Source organism: Schistocerca serialis, chromosome 10 (genome assembly GCF_023864345.2).
Source record: "Schistocerca serialis cubense isolate TAMUIC-IGC-003099 chromosome 10, iqSchSeri2.2, whole genome shotgun sequence".
Classification (NCBI taxonomy): Eukaryota; Metazoa; Arthropoda; class Insecta; order Orthoptera; family Acrididae; genus Schistocerca; species Schistocerca serialis.
In genome coordinates, this window is record NC_064647.1 from 224,473,311 (window position 1) to 224,492,650 (window position 19,340).

The following is a 19,340-nucleotide window of genomic DNA, read 5'->3' on the forward strand; positions in this document are numbered from 1 at the left end:
AGAACCGCTAGACCACCGCGGCCGGCTAAACAGGCAGAAAATGGTTCTGCGGTCGGCAGCACCTGTATAAGACAACAAGTGTCTGGCGCTGTTGTTAAATCGGTTACTGCTGCTACAATGGCTGGTTATCAAATTTTTATTGATGACCGGAAACATGCTGCCTGATCAGACGATCCTAGCTTCAAATTGTATCGAGCAGATTGACGTGTACGGTATGGAGACAACCTCATGAATTCATGGACCCTGCATTCAGCAGGGGAATACACAAGCTGGTGGAGCATCTGTAATGGTGTGGGACGAGTGCTGATGGAGTGATATGTGGTCCCTGATAAGTCTAGATTCGACTGTGACAGGTGACACGTACGTAAGCTTCCTGCCTCATCACCTGCATCCATTCACACCCATTGTGTATTCCGACGGACTTGGACGATTCCAGAAGGACAATGCAACACCCCACACGTGGAGAATTGCTATAGAGTGACTCTTCTGAGTTTAAACACTTCCGCTGGCCACCAATCTCCCCAGAAATGAGCATTATTGAGCGTATCTTGGGTACCTTGCAACGTGCTGTTCAGAAGAGATCTACGCCCGCTCGTACTACTTCAGACATTAGTCGAGACCACGCTACGCCGTGCAGCGGCACTTCAGCGTGCTGGTGGAGGCCCTACACGATATTAGGCAGGTGTACCAGTTTCTTTGGCTCTTCAGTGTATATGTGAACGCAAGCTACGAGTTGAAGTATTATGTATAACTTTTTCGTTAACACTACCAAGATGACAGCTGCCAGCTCATCAGTATATACCAGGGCTGGAACGTTAATAGTGGCAACTATTTGTTTACAACGCGTACAAGACAGATACGTGTTTCAAAGTTTTACTGACCTTCAAAGTAGTCACCAGCGTTGTGTATAACCCGTTGCTAGCGACGTGAAAGTTGTAGGATACTCTTAGCAGTGCCAGTTGCGTTGACAGTTCGAGCGGCGCGGTCGATTTCCCGACGAATTTGTAGCAGTCCTGTAGCGAAAGCAGTTTAGAAATCGAGTTGAACTGACGAGGGATTAAGTCGGGGGAGTGCAGTAGGTGGTATAGCACTTAGCAGCCCCATCAGTCAAAAATGGTTCAAATGGTTCTGAGCACTATGGCACTTAACATCTGAGGTCATCAGTCCCCTAGAACTTAGAACTGCTTAAACCTAACTAACCTAAGGACATCACACACATATCCATGGCCGAGGCAGGATTCGAACTTGCGACCGTAGCAGTCGCGCGGTTCCGGACTGAAGCGCCTAGAACCGCTCGGTCACCAAGGCCGGCTATCCCCATCAGTCAAAGAAATCAGTAACAGATTGCACTGTACGTGCTTGAGCATTGTCCTGCAAAATGATGGTTAGAGCCTGCAGAATGTGTCATCATTTCTGTCTCTATGCTGTTCATTTTTGGAACACAACCTACGGCACGCTTAGAGACAGATAGTCCAAAGTTTTTACAAAACAAAGGAGTTCACAAACTTTCTTGACAAAAGAAGAATCTTCACCAAGTTATATCATTATTTTCTAAATGAATCCAGAAATAAATTTAATAAGTAGCGTTGTTGTTGTGGTCTTCAGTCCGGAGACTGGTTTCATGCAGCTCTCCATGCTACTCTATCCTGTGCAAGCTTCTTCATCTGCCAATACTTACTGCAGCCTACATCCTTCTGAATCTGCTTAGTGTATTCATCTCTTGGTCTCCAATTTTTACCCTCCACGCAGCCCTCCAATACTAAATTTGTGATTCCTTGATGCCTCAGAACATGTCCTACCAACCGGTCCTCTCTTCTTGTCAAGTTGTGCCACAAATTCCTCCTCTCCCCAGTTCTATTCAGTACCTCCTAATTAGTTACGTGATCTACCCATCAAATCTTCAGCGTTCTTCTGTAGCACCACATTTCGAAAGCCTCTATTCTCTTCTTGTCTAAACTATTTATCGTCCATGTTTCACTTCCATACATGACTACACTCCATAGAAATACTTCCAGAAAACACTTCCTTGTCATTAGCATTAGATTGTGAAACTGATAATATGAATTTTAAGTATGTCAGAGATTTCGTAATTTCAAATGTTTCTGAAAGAAGAAGAATTTTAGCTGTACATACAGAGTTAGTACATATCGATTATAACAAATTAATTTTTTTTATACATAGTAGCTTGAAATACAATACATCGTATACAAAACCATATAAAATTCTTTGAGTGAAACAGCTGAGATAATGTTCACCTATACAACATTTGAAAATATTCCTTTTATCGGCTATTTCTATCAAAGAAAGGTAATGTTAGAAGTGGGCGTCCCATTACAGTGCGCAAATACAAACACACACGTACTCATATGGACCCACACGTGCGTACATTTAGGCTGAGCGCACACAGCTTCAGTTGCAGGCCAAATCCAATAACTCGCCTCAAGAAGAGCCATGAGGTCTGCAACAAACAGAAATTACAATCAGTAGTATCAAATACTAAATAATAAGAAACCACGATTTCAAGTACAAGAGTAACATTGGAAAATAGAGAACCCTCCAGATTGCGACACACGACCGCAAAGGAATCACCGGAAGGCATAAAGAGACTGTATTCCTGGCCAGCTCACACCGGGCAGAATTAAAATCCTTACGTACAGTACAATACTAAATACTCTTCATAGATCTTTTCTAACAAATGCCAAGGAGGCCAATAGCTTCACGACTCCAGGTAGGAACCAGATACACTACTGGCCGTTAAAATTGATACACCAAGAAGAAATGCAGATGATAAGCGGATATTCATTGGAGAAATACATTTTACTAGAACTGAAATGTGATTACATTTTCACGCAATTTGGGTGCAAAGATCCTGAGAAATCAGTACCCAGAACAACCGCCTCTGGCCGTAATAACGGCCTTGATACGCCGGAGCATTGAGTCAAACAGAGCTTGGATGGCGTGTACAGGTACAGCTGCCCATGCAGCTTCAACACGATACCACAGTTCATCAAGAGTAGTGACTGGCGTATTGTGACGAGCCAGTTGCTCGGCCACCATTGACCAGACGTTTTCAATTGGTGAGAGATGTGGAGAATGTGCTGGCCAGGGCAGCAGTCGAACATTTTCTGTATCCAGAAAGGTCCGTACAGGACCTGCAACATGCGGTCGTGCATTATCCTGCTGAAATGTAGTGTTTCGCAGGAATCGAATGAGGGGTAGAAAAAAAATGGCTCTGAGCACTAAGCGACTCAACTTCTGAGATCATCAGTCGCCTAGAACTTAGAACTAATTAAACCTAACTAACCTAAGGACATCACACACATCCATGCGCGAGGCAGGATTCGAACCTGCGACCGTAGCGGTCACGCGGTTCCAGACTGAAGCGCCTTTAACCGCACGGCCACACCGGCCGGCCGAATGAGGGGTAGAGCCACGGGTCGTAACACATCTGGAATGTAACGTCCACTGTTCAAAGTGCCGTCAATACGAACAAGAGGTGACCGAGACGAGTAACCAATGGCACCCTATACCTTCACACCGGGTGATACGCCAGTATGGCGATGACGAATAACGCTTGTAATGTGCGTTCATTGCGATGTCGCCAAACACTGATGCGACCATCACGATGCTGTAAACACAACCTGGACTCATCGGAAAAAATGACGTTTTGCCATTCGTGTACCCAGGTTCGTCGTCGAGTACATCATCGCCGGCGCTCCTGTCTGTGATGCAGCGTCAAGGGTAACCGTAGCCACGGTCTCCGAGCTGATAGTCCATGCTGCTGCAAACGTCGTCGAACTGTTCGTGCAGATGGTTGTTGTCTTGCAAACGTCCCCATCTGTTGGCTCAGAGATCGAGACGTGGCTGCACGATCCGTTGCAGCCATGCGGATAAGATGCCTGTCATCTCGACTGCTAGTGATACGAGTCCGTTGGGATCCAGCACGGTGTTCCGTATTACCCTGCTGAACCCACCGATTCCATATTCTGCTAACAGTCATTGGATCTCGACCAACGCGAGCAGCAATGTCGCGATACGATAAACCGCAATCGCGATGGACTACAATCCGATCTTTATCAAAGTCGGAAACGTGACGGTACGCATTTCACCTCCTTACACGAGGCATCACAACAACGTTTCACCAGGCGACGCCGGTCAACTGCTGTTTGTGTGTGAGGAATCGGTTGGAAACTTTCCTCATGTCAGCAGGTTGTAGGTGTCGCCACCGGCGCCAGCCTTGAGTGAATGCTCTGAAAAGCTAATCATTTGCATATCGCAGCATCTTCTTCCTGTCGGTTAAATTTCGCGTCTGTAGCACGTCATCTTGGTGGTGTAGCAATTTTAATGCCCAGTAGTGTTATACTGCCGTGCCGGTCGTGGCAGGTAATAAGTTGTTCACTACATCTCGGCGTATTTAGCACACCACAGTTGGCTGATGCAATTCGTAGCCAGGTTGCACGCGACGAGAGCCGCTCCTTGCTGGCTAAAACTCGACGTTAGCGATGGCCAAAGCTTCAGGAAAATGCGGGCTCCCGTAGCCCGGCGGTCAACGGTTTCAGTTCGCTGCAAATCGCCAGGACGGCATGTACACCCCGTCCAGTTCCGTGCCCCACACACCACGCAGCCCTGGAGGGAACACACAACCCAGCTGAGATGATACGACGAGGGCCAGAGTCGATTCAGAGCACGCAGAACTGGCGCCAGTAGAATACCGCGAGCCTTTACAGAAACCACCACGGCTCACAGTGGTCCCTATGTTACGAAAAAGATATTGAAGTGGCGAACCAACACAAGTACAAGGATAGCGTACCAATAGCGACAAGGAAGGAGGTATGAAGGGCGCCAAAAACAGAAATAACAATCATCCATTTATTGCACCATCACACACCCACACCATGATATGTGAGACATTACAATTGGCATAATCAAATCTATTACAACAAACAATATGTATCACGAAGGGCACACAGAATGGAGTTTAAGAAATTACAATGCCACATCAACTCCGCTATGACAAACAGTGTGCATAATGAAGGTCGCACAATTTTACCAATGTAAGAAATTTAAATAATACTGGCATAAAATTAAGTAAAATGCCTCGAAGGAAATGTTTATGAGAAGAACACGACGGGGCCGCAAGGGAGGAGGCAACACAATACTTGACTCAGGTGCACCTAAACAAACAACGGACACCAGGCCGCGCCAACAACGGACACGTAAGGCACGCATCTACTCTCTCCGTTGCGGTTCCGCGCGTTCCACCCAAGTAACAGTTACCTGAAACATTTCAGTACTTGGAACAGTACACCAGTGATCAGCAAATTTAAAAAAAAAACAATATCATGACATAAAAATACAATTATTTAAGAAAATCACATATGATTGTGAGCTTAAGGTCTTTCGGTAATTAACAGATTACGAAAGGTAAAGGGGTATGTGCCACTATTAAATCTTGCGTAATTACACCACTAAATTTGACAGTACCCAAGTTGCAATTAACGCAACAAGAATTAAACAATTTAAGTGATAATGTTACGTTCACCCAAGTAATAGCTACGTGAAACATTTTAATACTTGGAACAGTACACCAGTGATCAGCAAATTTAAAAAAAAAAACAATATCATGACATAAAAATACAATTATTTAAGAAAATCACATATGGTTGTGAGCTTAAGGTCTTTCGGTAAGTAACAGATTACGAAAGGTAAAGGGGCATGTGCCACTATTAAATCTTGCGTAATAACACTACTAAATTCGTCAGTACGCAAGTTGCAATTAACGCAACAAGAAATAAATAATTTAAGTGATAATGTTATTTTAAAATAATAGTAAAATAATTTAACACAGCAGAGGACGAAGAATGGCCCGATCAGTACTCCCCAGTGAAGCAGTTCACACAAGTGGAACTCCACGGCTCCGAGCACACAGCCCCGTACAGAATGCAACACAACCACAGAGACCCGGCGTACTACCAGAACCACCAGGCTGTAAACCAAAATCGTACTAAGCCAAAACAAGGACCGACTATTAAAATAACGAGACCTAGCCCGGGCCAGTCAACAGACCAAATGCCGGGAAATCCATAAGAAACCTCAGCCAACTTAATACCAAAACAACAATTTATGAACAATATGCAAAACACAAGACCTCTCAGTCCAAAGGCTTCCGTTTAGTCACGAAGGTGGCTCCGACCCGCCTGCTGAGGTGCCAAGCGTCGTACGGAGTGCCGAATCAAGCTTAACCTTCGTTAACGGAAAGCGGAAGCACCACAACACAAAATAAACTCCAATCTAACTGCGCAAGCCAAACTCTAAGGAGCGCCACTCGAAGACTATTCACTTGAAGATCAAACATAAAGCAGCCAGACTAACGTGCCGCTGAACGACGCACTTCCATCACCAGCGTCTAGTAGAGTACGGAGAGCAGCGTAGCCCATCGATATACGTCCATGGGACGGTAAACGAGGATAGCAATCCCAGCGACGGAGAGACAGGAGGACGAAATGACATCCCGCCGCACATAGAAGGCTCGACAAACTACAACAGGCGAGAATTTGCTCCCCTTGCGGATCATTGTAAACGGCACTCCACGCCGCTGTCCACACTATTAACCGTAAAATCGCGGCCCGGTTTTCCCATTAGGCCCCACTCGGCGTCCAGACGCAAACAACCCCAGCCAAGCCGAACTGTCTCCACGCCAAGGCAGCCCCCTCTCACCTCCTCACACGCCTCCAGCTAAGCTGCGGCCAGCGACCACACACAGAAACAACCACCTACCGCCAAAGCGCCGTCTGAGTGAAAACTCGGCACTAAGATCGATACGGACTTGGAAATAAGTGAGCACCGTAACAGATATACTGTGGGCGCACAAAAGCTGAAGCAATAGTGAGATTTTTTGATTGTTTATGTGCCGCTGAAAACATATGCAGTGAAGATTTCAAAAATGCAGATCAATTGCCAATGAAAAAAGAGTCATCCACGCCACTTTTTCTAAGTTCCGAATTAAAATACGTGGCGTGTTTTTTAAGTAAGTACCGTTTTGAAATTAAAAAAAAGACGTGCTAAGATATCTCAATACTTTTATCTTTACATGAAAGCCTGTACCTTAATCTACGCACTGACGCCATTACAGTTTGATTCTTCCTTGTTTACGTTGTGTACTGAGCGTTTAAGATGCCTCCGATAATCGTGAGTCCCGCCGACTGTGAAGTGCGGGCTGGTATAAGATTTCTTAGTGCTAAAGGCTTAAAAGCGATCGATATTCATTGTGAGATCTATGCAGTTTACGGAGAAAACATTATGAGTCATGGAATGGTAAGAAAGTGGGTGAGAGCATTTAAAGATGGCCGCACAAATGTGCACGATGAACAACGGAGTGGGCGTCCTTCGTTCGTTAATGAAAGTTTAGTGCAGGAAAATAAGGTGAGAGAAAACAGACGCTTTACCATTTCCTCCTTGCGGGATGACTTTCCTAATGTTTCTCGTAGTATTTTGTACGGCATTGTGACCGAGCACTTGAATTACCGAAAATTGTGCGCACGTTGGGTACCGAAAATATTGACGGATGTGCACAAAACCAAACATTTGGACAGTGCATTGACTGTCCTTGAGCGGTACCACAACGACGGTGATTATTTCTTAAGCCAAATTGTTACGGGCGATGAAACATGGGTATCCTACGTCACACCAGAATCAAAGCAACAGTCCATGGAAGTTGAACAAGGGCATCGGTTTGCTGCAAGACAATGCCCGTCCGCATGTGGCGAATCAGACCAAAGATCACATCACATCTTTTCGATGGGAAACTATAGATCATTCACCTTAGAGCCCCGATCTTGCTCCCAGTGACTACCGTCTGCTCCTGCACTTGAAGAAACACCTGGACGGTCAGCGTCTTCAAGACGATGAAGTCAAAACAGTGGTGATGCAGTGGTTGACAAGTCAGGCGGCAGACATCTATGAGGAGGGTATTCAAAAACTGGTACAACGTTATGACAAGTGCCTCAATATTGACGGAAATTATGTAGAAAAGTAGATTAAAGTACAGGCTTTCATGTAAAAATAAAAGTATTGAGATATCTTTGCACGTCTTTTTTTAATTTTAAAACGGTACTTACTTAAAAAAACACGCCTCGTATAAGTATTTCAAGCAATGATTGACGCTGTTCAGATAGGTGATATAGATGACGATTGTTTGTATGATGGCCGGCCGCTGTGGCCGAGCGGTTCTAGGCGCTTCAGTCCGGAACCGTGCTGCTGCTACGGTCGCAGGTTCGAAACCTGCCTCGGGCATGGATGTGTGTGATGTCCTTAGGTTAGTTAGGTTTCAATAGTTCTAAGTCTAGGGGACTGATGACCGCCGATATTAAGTCCTATAGTGCTTGGAGCCATTTGAAACATTTTTTGTTTGTATGATGAGTTTCGTAATGCGAGGGATATTTTGAAACAAGGCATATCCATGGAAGGCAATGCAAACAGAAGTTTGGTTAATGTTTACTGTACCATGACAGCCGAAAATGTTCACGTTCCCAATTTCCTGGAAGTGGTTAGGATCAAATGCTGAGACAGAAAAGAAATTTTCCCTGATGAACCATAAATCGATAGATGTGCGCAACAAATGTGCCACCGAACGTATAAAAGCAGAGCTGCAAGTAGCAATTTTAATTGTAGATAATTAGTGACATACGTAAAAATCGAATGAATCTTTTGCAGCTCCCGCGCTTTGGGAAGTCTTCTTGTTGCGTTATACCATTCACGGCGTGTTCTTTCGACTAGCGGCAGCAGCTGTTCATTGCATGTAGCACAGCCTTACAGTTGAGTCGTTCGTACACACTGCCACTTAAGATCGAGTCAGTCGCGTAACGTTAATGTTCATACTCACAGAAGCAGGCGTCTCATAGAGAATCCCGATTCTTCATCTCAACGTTGCCAGCCAACCATTACTATCGACATAATTCTGACTTATAGGTGTTTCACTGCATTCTGTTTCTGTAGAATCATCATGTCGTAACATCGTACACCACGCACGTTTCTATTGCAATAAATCAGTTGTTCCAGTCGTAAGTTCCCCACTGTGTGTTCCTGTGTGAAATTTAGGTAAAATTTACCCCTCACTCTATAAAAAATCTACGTCTTACCAAAACTACTTACCCACAAACTGTTAACTCATATACTATCCTTTGACTAAACAGAACCTAATTTGAATTGAACTGTGACTGGTCTGAATAGAACTTACCTTTATATTAAATTCGCTACTGAAATAAAACAATTATCTGGCACTAATCAAAATTTCTACTTTGTTACAGATTTCTCGAAAGCACAACACCAAACAGTAAGGAGGCAGCGGCTAAGGTAGTCTTCTATTTTTAAATAAAACTTCCAAACAAAATCCAGGCAGTTGTAATGTGATAATGCGTAATTATAAATATTCTTTAAACAGTAGGATGGGGAGAGTAACTATTCTTATGAAATGACATTCCAAGACAACGGTTTTAGAGTGAAGTATGTGTTCGACAAGACAGGTTAAAACTTCGCGTCATCTTCACACAAAAATTGAATAGTGATTTAAAAATGGTACAGCATTAACAGAGAATTTCTATAAAAAAAACCCAACTTAATCTTTTGATATGTTAATGCACGACTAAGGGTAGAGTGGGGTTGTCTTTCTCTCAGCTCTGAGCAACTGAACAAACATAACTGACAATGATCACTCCGACAAACTAGCTGCACTGTGCTGCAGTCTCTCCTCGAATTCCTTCTCTTATATTCTTTTTACCTTTCAGTATATACCTCATATTCATCGTGGCTGAGCTTTATAATAAATCTGTCGTCATCTAACACATACAACAACAAGTCGACATAACGCTACTGTTTACGTCCATCATCTACCACATTTCAACTAATATAAGAATGCATCAGACGGCGCAGAGTCAAGAGTGTGCCGCAACAAGACCAAAGATAATTTAACAGCCACGTAACTTGCTTTCCCTATCTGACGTGCACATCGATAACTTACAAAAATCTAACTTTCATGCCCACCCACACAGTGAATAACCTTTCTCATTTCAGTGGAGAAGTTTCCTTGTTCACTAAATAGTTTTGGTTCTATCTGTGCGATATTTCATGCTATTTTCTGTTTTTTCACGGGTTTCCCACTTGTGGTTTACTACTATGTCCACATAGTATTAATACGAGTTCATATAATCACTTGGCACATATTTTAGTAGTGTATCTAAAGGGTAGTTTTATGTCAGAGGTCCTTCTAGTGCAGGAATTAATCACAGGTAACTCCCACATTTCCAGACCACTGGGGCATCTTGTAAACTGCACAAAATAGACGCCAAGTTTCCCGCGAAAGCCTGTTTACGAAGTCTCAGGCATCAGATGAGACTGAGGAATCCAGGATTTTCTGTAGCCCCTTCCTTATTACTTCCTTAGGGATGGCCAAGACAGAATTAGACTTAAGGGGGGTAGGACGTCAAACGGGCTGACTTGGAGCAGGAGAGGCAACACAGGACTTTTACTTTTACAAGTAAATTCATAAAACTTTGTCAGCATGACCAGGAAGGATTCAGGATTCACACTCGTACGAGCGGAAGTTCGAAAACATAACAAAATAATTTTTTTTACATGTGAAATTTCATTTTTTCACTTACTACTGGCTGCGATTGTTGCTATAGGTACACTTTTCTGCATAAGTAAGAGAGACTGTTCGATGAATTTTGCACAGCATACAAACCGTACTTACAAGTGTCTGAAACTCTAGAATCTATTTAATTTATGAAAAAATGAATGAGCTGTTACGTTTTAAACTTTATGTTTACAAAAATGTCAAATTTTGTAGTTAATTATCTCAATTTTTACCACAGTTTTTAATAGATTTGGAAAACTCTAGAGCAGGACCGCACAAGGTGCATGCACCGGTGCATCGCACAGTGCAGAGTGCAGAAGATGGCTGCGCTATGTTGACGACGGTGCAGACCCCCCCCCCACCCTCGGCTTTGCGCGACAGCGCTGCCTCCCACCTCCTTAGCTTGTGTGGCTCGCGCCGCCTGTCTCCACCTGTTTCAAAGCCTTTACCCTGTTGTCTTCCTCATTGCCAAATACTAATGTACACTAGGTGGAGAGCTTAGTTTGGTGTACCGGTACGAGAGAGATTTATATAATAACTGTAATGGTAACAATTTTAAATTTGGTTTCAACACAAATGTATCTTCCTATGTGCTCTTTATTTTATTTGCAATTATGCTACTAAGATCTGGAACAAGAGATTGGCTGACAGCAATTCTGAGAGAATTTTTTAAATTACAATTAGGAATACTCGCATGCAATCAGGTTTTGTACAAGACAAAACAGAAAAAAACCTTTCACATACGCAAGTGGAACCAAACATAGAAATAATCTTCGCTGCTTCTCTGTGTAACTTGGGAAATTCTTCCTTCGGCAAATTCTGGTAGAATTGGAGCAAACCTTTTGTATTGTAAAACACACCTTTTCGGTGAACATCGCTTTGCAAATCAATTAGTTCGAAATGTAAATCTGACGGCGCACTTTCAATATCCATCGAAAAACGATTCACAGAAACATCGAGAATTGGCTGCAGGTAGGTAATTTCCTGAAAAAATAACAAAGCCAATGTTAATAAATGAAAGTAATGTAAGCCGTTGTTTCGAGGTACTAAAATGCGATACATTTTAATAAACATGTAATGTGTACTATTGGTTTTAATGTAATGTTACACTTGCATATGTAACGCAATCTCCTTTATTTAGCTGTATGTCATATACCGGCACATTACCTGGAATCGGTCGCTAAACGCATTTTCAAAGGATTGTAGCACCTCGACGTATTTTTCAAAGCGCGCTCCTTCCTGCACAGATGCTGTCAAACAAAAACATAGTACCGTTTTGATTAGAGCGGTTACAAAAATCAGGCTGTTTTAATAAAGGTACAATTTATATCTCGCTTACCTAGTTCAGGAAAGTGTTGCGTATTTTTCTCTGAAAGGTTGTTTTTGAGGAGCTTCAGTTTATACTGGAAAGCGTTTATTTTGCTGATCATATCGTTGATGAGATTGTTTTCCTTTTGGAGTTTCAGACTTAAATCACTTAGGAGAGCCATAATGTCTGCTAACAATCCTAAATCAGCTACCCATTCAGGGTCATGAAAAAGTGGCTTCGGACGTCCTTTGCTCTCCAAAAACTGAGCCACAGTGTGGCGTGGTCGAAAAATTCGGGAAATCACTTTCCCTTTGCTCAGCCAGCGCACCTCAGCGTGGTAGGGAATGTCTGGATACTCCTCTTCAAAGGAAATCAAAAATTCTTTGAATTGACGATGAGTGAGTCCATGAGAACGAATTTAGTTCACGATACGCACCACTACCATCATCACATCTTGAAGACCGATAACTCTCGCACAAAGAGCCTCTTGGTGTGCAAAACAATGAACGGAAGGTAAATTCGGCATGTTAAGTTTTTCCGCAGTAGGCCAATAAACCCTTTTGCTTTACCGCACATTGCTGGTGCCCCGTCTGTGGTTACGGAAAACAGCTTTTCCCAAGGGAGTCCTATTCCTTCAGCTGCCATTTCAACAGCTGCTAAAATATCCGCCCCTGTAACAGTGTCCTTCAACGAAATCATATCCAGGAGCTCTTCCGTTACATGTAGGTCGTCGTCCACGTCACGCAAAAATATTGCTAACGGAGCCGTGTCGTTAATAACCGTGGACTCATCAAGTGCGATGGAGTACGCTAGGAAGTTTTCAGTTTTGGCTGCCAGCTGTTCAAGCAAATTCTCAGCAATGTCGTTGATTCTCCGATGTATTGTCATTCTGGAAAGTGGTATTCAACTGTACGCGGGAACTAATGTGCGATTCATTGTCTCTACTACGCCCAACATAATGCTTTTTATTAATGGCCTCCCAGCTCTTTGTAACTAGCTCTGAGAGTCCTTTCGCAACACCCCTCATCTTCTTCACCATAAAGTAGAGAAAAAAAGATATGTTAGAAATAATTTATACGAAAACGAAATCTAAGGAATCCAAACAAATGTTATTTCGTTTCGCATGACCTTTAACCAAAATATACATGCTAAAGTACTTGCAACAAACCTCGTTTGTAGATACAGAATTCTCTTCTGCAAGAGTTTGCAACTTCCGTAATTATTCCTCTCTGGCATCCCCTGTTATATCACTATACTTTTCTGAATGCAATTTGCTGTAGTGCCTTTCAATAGACGATTTTCTGACACACGTAATTAGTGTACCGCAGATTAGACATTTGGCTTTATCGTCACAACGCACAAAGAAGTAGGAGAGTTCCCATTCCGGTTTAAATTGACTTTCGGCAATTTTCCCTTTTTTTGGAGCAGATGGTTCCATTATTCCGGTAATTGTCTTGCGTTTACGTATTCCAATGTTGACTAAGCCGTCTGGCAGCGCATAGCGTCGGCCTCACCTAGCAAGCCGAGTTGAGGCGAAGTATGGCTCTGAGCACTATGGGACTCAACTTCTGAGGTCATTAGTCCCCTAGAACTTAGAACTAGTTAAACCTAACTAACCTAAGGACATCACACACATCCATGCCCGAGGCAGGATTCGAACCTGCGACCGTAGCGGTCTCGCATTTCCAGACTGCAGCGCCTAGAACCGCACGGCCACTTCGGCCGGCGAGGCGAAGTATGCCGAGTTGAACCGATGCACTGTGCAGGCACTCGCTGCACCTCGCTTTGCACGCGTGCGGCTTTACGTGTTTGTGCGGCCCTGCTCTAGAGTTTCATACACATGTAAGTATGGTTTGTATGCTGTGCAAAATTCATAAAAAAATCTCTCTTACATGTGAAGAAAAATGTACCTATAGCAACAAATGCAGCCAATAGTCAGTGAAAAAATGATGTAACTTCATACCTAAAAAAAAAATTATTTTGTTATGTTTTTGCACTTCCACTGCTATGAGTGTGAATCCTGAATCCTTACTGGTCATGCTGAGAAAGGTTTATGAATTTATTTGTAAAAGTATAGACAGTAGAAAATAAAATGTCCTGTGGTGCCTCTCCTGGTCCAAGTCGGCCCGTTTGACGTCCTACCCTCCTTAATTAAAATTTTGTAGCAGCCACGAATCGCATACAACTTCCATTCCTTTTATTTTATTTGTGGCTGCTCCGCAATTTTAAATTCTAATTGTCGTTGTACCCCTAGTAGGCGATGCCTGCGGTGGCGAAAATTAGATTAACGAACAGCCCACGCAGAGGCGTTTAACACAACGATTCTTTCTGCGCGTTGCACGCGAACGAAGCGAGAAGATCTGATAAATGTTTCCTCTGCCGTGCACTTCGCAGTGGTTTGCAGAGCTTAGAAGTGGGTGCAGATGTAGATGTACGCGAAAGGTGTGTCCACGAAAATGGTGTTTACAGGAGTGGCCCAGAGAAGTGTGATAGGATCGCTATCATTGTCTGGCGGACAGGGTGAGAAGCAACCTGCTGCTGTTTGATGATGATGATGTGGTGAAGAGAAGGTCTCACCGTTGAGTGACTGTAGGAGGATACAGTTGGTGTGATGAATCGCAGCTAGCTCTAGATGTATAGAAATGTAATGCAATGCAGATGAATAGGAAAACAATCGGCAGGCATGCAACAGCGGGTGGTATCTAATACGAGGGACAAATCAAATGGCTCTAAGCACTATGGGACTTAACATCTGAGGTCATCAGTCCCCTAGACCTAGAACTGCTTAAACCTAACTAACCTAAGGACATCACACCCAGCCATGCCCGAGGCAGGTTCAAATGGTTCAAATGGCTCTGAGCACTATGGGACTCAACTGCTGAGGTCATTAGTCCCCTAGAACTAGTTAAACCTAACTAACCTAAGGACATCACAAACATCCACGCCCGAGGCAGGATTCGAACCTGCGATCGTAGCGGTCTTGCGGTTCCAGACTGCAGCGCCTTTAACCGCACGGCCACTTCGGCCGGCCTGCCCGAGGCAGGATTCGAACCGGACGGCCACAGCGGTCGGCAATACGAGGGTCGTTCAATAAGTAATGCCCCACATTTTTTAAAAAAACCATTAATATACATGGACAAACGTCCTTATTGGTGCTGATGTTTGTTCTGTGCGCCGGTGAAGTTTCGAACCGTTCTGTCAGATAGCAGAGCCGTAGTACAGTATCAAAATGGCGTCTACATACGACTTACGTTACAGGCAGCGTGCTGTTATTGTATTCTTGAGAGCAGAAAAAGAAGCCGTGGTGAACATAGATAAACGTTAGTGTGCAGTTTATGGCGATGCTGCAGTTGATTGGAGCACAGTTGGGTGATGGGTAAAGAAAGTTACAGCCTCAGGAAATGCAGAACCAGAGCCCCATGATCAGCCACGCTCGGGACGTGGTAGAAAGGTAGAGTCAAGTGTTTTGGCTACACCTTTGGCTATGGACAGCTTGAATACCGTACAGAAGGATCGTCTTAGTGTCACTATGCTACAGTACGGTGTCAAAGCATGAATATTACGCACTTCCTCCTGCTTAGGCAGATGGAACAAATTGCTTGGTTCTTTTTGCATTTTATGTGGTCTACGGTGGGCTTTAAGACCCCATAAGAAGGCACTATTAGTTCATGGCAGTTTCTTAGAAGTACCCGAAAATTACTTTTTTTATCATTTTTTCTTATCGAAATCGAGCTGTGTACTCCAAGAAGACTATGCACAGCATATGGCTGAAAATTTTCATATACATACGTAAGATCCTGACCTCGAACAATCTCGAAACTTTTATTGATATCTTTATCCGTTTCGCACATACAGATGTTCAAATTTACCTTACACATGTAAAATCCGGAGTGAGGCGAAATCTAAATAGTAAATAATGACAGAAAACCGCTCAAATTTTAACGCTCTATTCTCAAATCATTTATTAAGAAGTGCTGTCTTCTCGTTCTCAAAAATCTTTCAAGAATATCGATATTAATAAATTTTGTTCAGAGCAGTTAGAATCTTGTGCAACAGAAGTAGTAGTTCATAATAAGTCCTTCAGGAAATTTTAACCTCTTCGTAAAAAAACCTGGAATCTCTGTTGTCCCATCTCACAGTAAAAACAAACCATTAAATCTTACTTACAGATAAAGTACGGTTTAAACAGAGTTTGAAAGACTTTTTGATAGGCAATTCCTTCTACTCTATAGGTGAATATATTAGCAGGGACTGTTAGACCAGCTTAAGTAAAAATGTCTCTAAGATTTCAATTTTGACAGCATTTGCTCACAGCAGTCAAGATTAGCTATTTTGTGTATGATAAATTTATAAACGTGCATAACAATGTTTCTTTCTGACTGCATATTAATTCTGTAATTGTTGGCAATTCCAGTTTAATGTAATCACCTATGTTGACAATCTCTTGTCAAATGACCAGGCTAGTAAGTATTATATTCCAATGTGTTACGTTTTTTTATGTTATACTTTTTGACATGTTCCACGCCCACGAGAATCATCTCAATTTTTGGTCTATGGAACTAAAACTGAATCTAATCTAATATAATCTTTAGCCGACCGGTGTGACCGAGCGGTTCTAGGCGCTTCAGTCCGGAACCACGCTGCTGCCACGGCCGCAGGTTCGAATCCTGCCTCGGGCATGGATGTGTGTGATGTCCTGAGGTTAGTTAGGTTTAATTAGTTCTAAGTCTTCGGGAATGATGACCCCAGATGTCAAGTCCCATAGTGCTTAGGGCCATTTGAACCATTTATAATCTTTATCTGTTATCGAGGAACACACGAAAAATATGGTTTTTAGGTCCCCATACCGAGCTGTAGATTCCAAGACGGCAATGCATAGTAAATGGCTGTAATTAGTATGATATGCTCATAAGAGCCTGAACACGAACGACCTTGAAAATATTTTTGATATCTTTATCCGTTTCCGAGATACAGGGGTTCAATATTACATTACTTGTCAAATACGCACGTAATATCCGGCTGTGGCGAAAATGTAGTTCATAAATTGACGGAAGACGACGTAAAATGCTGTAAAGTGTCTCTGTTATTATCGAACGGTTAAACTGGCATTGAAAAAAGCTGATACAACCGAAAACTGGTCATTCCAGCGATAACGGCTATCCCTATTGTGAGTGCCCCTTGAATTGGCCGTCCCGGTGCACGGTGGCAGAGAGCGGTTTGCCGCGGCGGTCAGCAACCAACGTCAGATGCGGGTGCCGTCGACGGCAGCGTCAGCAGGGCCGGCCCGCCACGCCGTATCGACCAGACGACCTGCTCCAAGGTCGCCCGGCGGTGTTCCTTGTGACCCTGTACACTGCACATCGCCTTCTCTCTCCGTAGCAGTGGGACAACGAGCGGTTACTAACAACACGTGCCGTCGCCTGGACCTTGTACGATTACACTACTGGCCATTAAAACTGCTACACCAAGAAGAAATGCAGATGATAAACGGGTATTCATTGGACAAATACATTATACTAGACCTGACTTGTGATTACATTTTCACGCAATTTGGGTGCATAGATCCTGAGAAATCAGTACCCAGAACAACCACCTCTGGCCGTAATAACGGCCTTGATACGCCGCGCATTGAGTCAAACAGAGCTTGGATGGCGTGTACAGGTACAGCTGCCCATGCAGCTTCAACACAATACCACAGTTCATCAAGAGTAGTGACTGGCGTATTGTGACGAGCCAGTTGCTCGGCCACCATTGAACAGACGTTTTCAATTGGTGAGAGATCTGGAGAATGTGCTGGCCAGGGCAGCAGTCGAACATTTTCTGTATCCAGAAAGGCCCGTACAGGACCTGCAACATGCGGTCGTGCATTATCCTGCTGAAATGTAGGTTTTCGCAGGGATCGAATGAAGGGTAGAGCCACGGGTCGTAACACATCTGAAATGTAACGTCCACTGTTCAAAGTGCCGTCAGTGCGAACAAGAGGTGACCGACACGTGTAACCAATGGCACCCCATACCATTACGTCAGGTGATACGTCTGTATGGCGATGACGAACACACGCTTCCAATGTGCGTTTACCGCGATGTCGCCAAACACGGATGCGACCATCGTGATGCTGTAAACAGAACCTGGATTCACCCGAAAATCGAAGTTTTGCCATTCGTGCACCCAGGTTCGCTGTTGAGTACACCATCGCAGGCGCTCCTGTCTGTGATGCAGCGTCAGGGGTAACCGCAGCCATGGTCTCCGAGCTGATAGTCCATGCTGCTGCAAACGTCGTCCAACTGTTCGTGCCGATGGTTGTTGTCTTGCAAACGTCCCCATCTGTTGACTCATGGATCGAGACGTGGCTACACGATCCAGCACGGCGTTCCGTGTAACCCTCCTGAACCCACCGATTCCATATTCTGCTAACAGTCATTGGATCTTGACCAACGCGAGCAGCAATGCCGCGAAACGATAAACCGCAATCGCGATAGGCTACAATCCGACCTTTATCAAAGTCGGAAACTTGATCGTACGCATTTCTCCTCCTTACACGAGGGATCACAAAAACGTTTCACCAGGCAACGCCGGTCAACTTCTGTTTGTGTATGAGAAATCGGTTGGAAACTTTCCTCATGTCAGCACATTGTAGGTGTCACCACCGGCGTCGACCTTGTGTGAATGCTCTGAAAAGCTAATCATTTGCATATCACAGCATCTTCTTCCTGTCTGTTAAATTTCGCGTCTGTAGCACGTCATCTTCGTGGTGTAGCAATTTTAATGGCCAGTAGTGTAATACTACTAGTCGTAGCGGTAGTAGAAGTAGCACTTTTATTCATCTGCGGATCACCTTGGTAAGGGGACGTCCGTTAGTTACGTGAGCTCAAAACAGAGCGGTGAGTGGTCTCGCAAAATCTCACCGTATCTCATTTGCCGTAGTTTACGGGCTATAAAAGGCTTTTGACAGAGTTCAGTGGAACAAGCTGATGTATATTTTGAAGAGAAAAGCAGTGGATTGGAAAGAGTGATGACTGATACAGAATCTATATTTACACCAGAAAGTAAGGATAACGACTGGAAATGAAATGTCAGAAGGAAGCAGCATTGGCCGAGGTGTTAGACAAGGTTGCTCCCTTTCCCTACTGTTGCTTAACGCACACCGTGAAGAGATTATTGCGAAAGGCTTAGATGGGAAAAGAGGGATGTGTATTGGTGGAAAGAGAATGGAATGTACTCGTATAAGATTTGCTGATCTACATCTACATCTACGTGATTATTCTGCTATTCACAATAAAGTGCCTGGCAGAGGGTTCAAGGAACCACCTTCAAGCTGTCTCTCTAACGTTCCACTCTCGAAGGACACGCGGGAAAAACAAGCACTTAAATTTTTCTTTGCGAACCCTGATTTCTCTTATT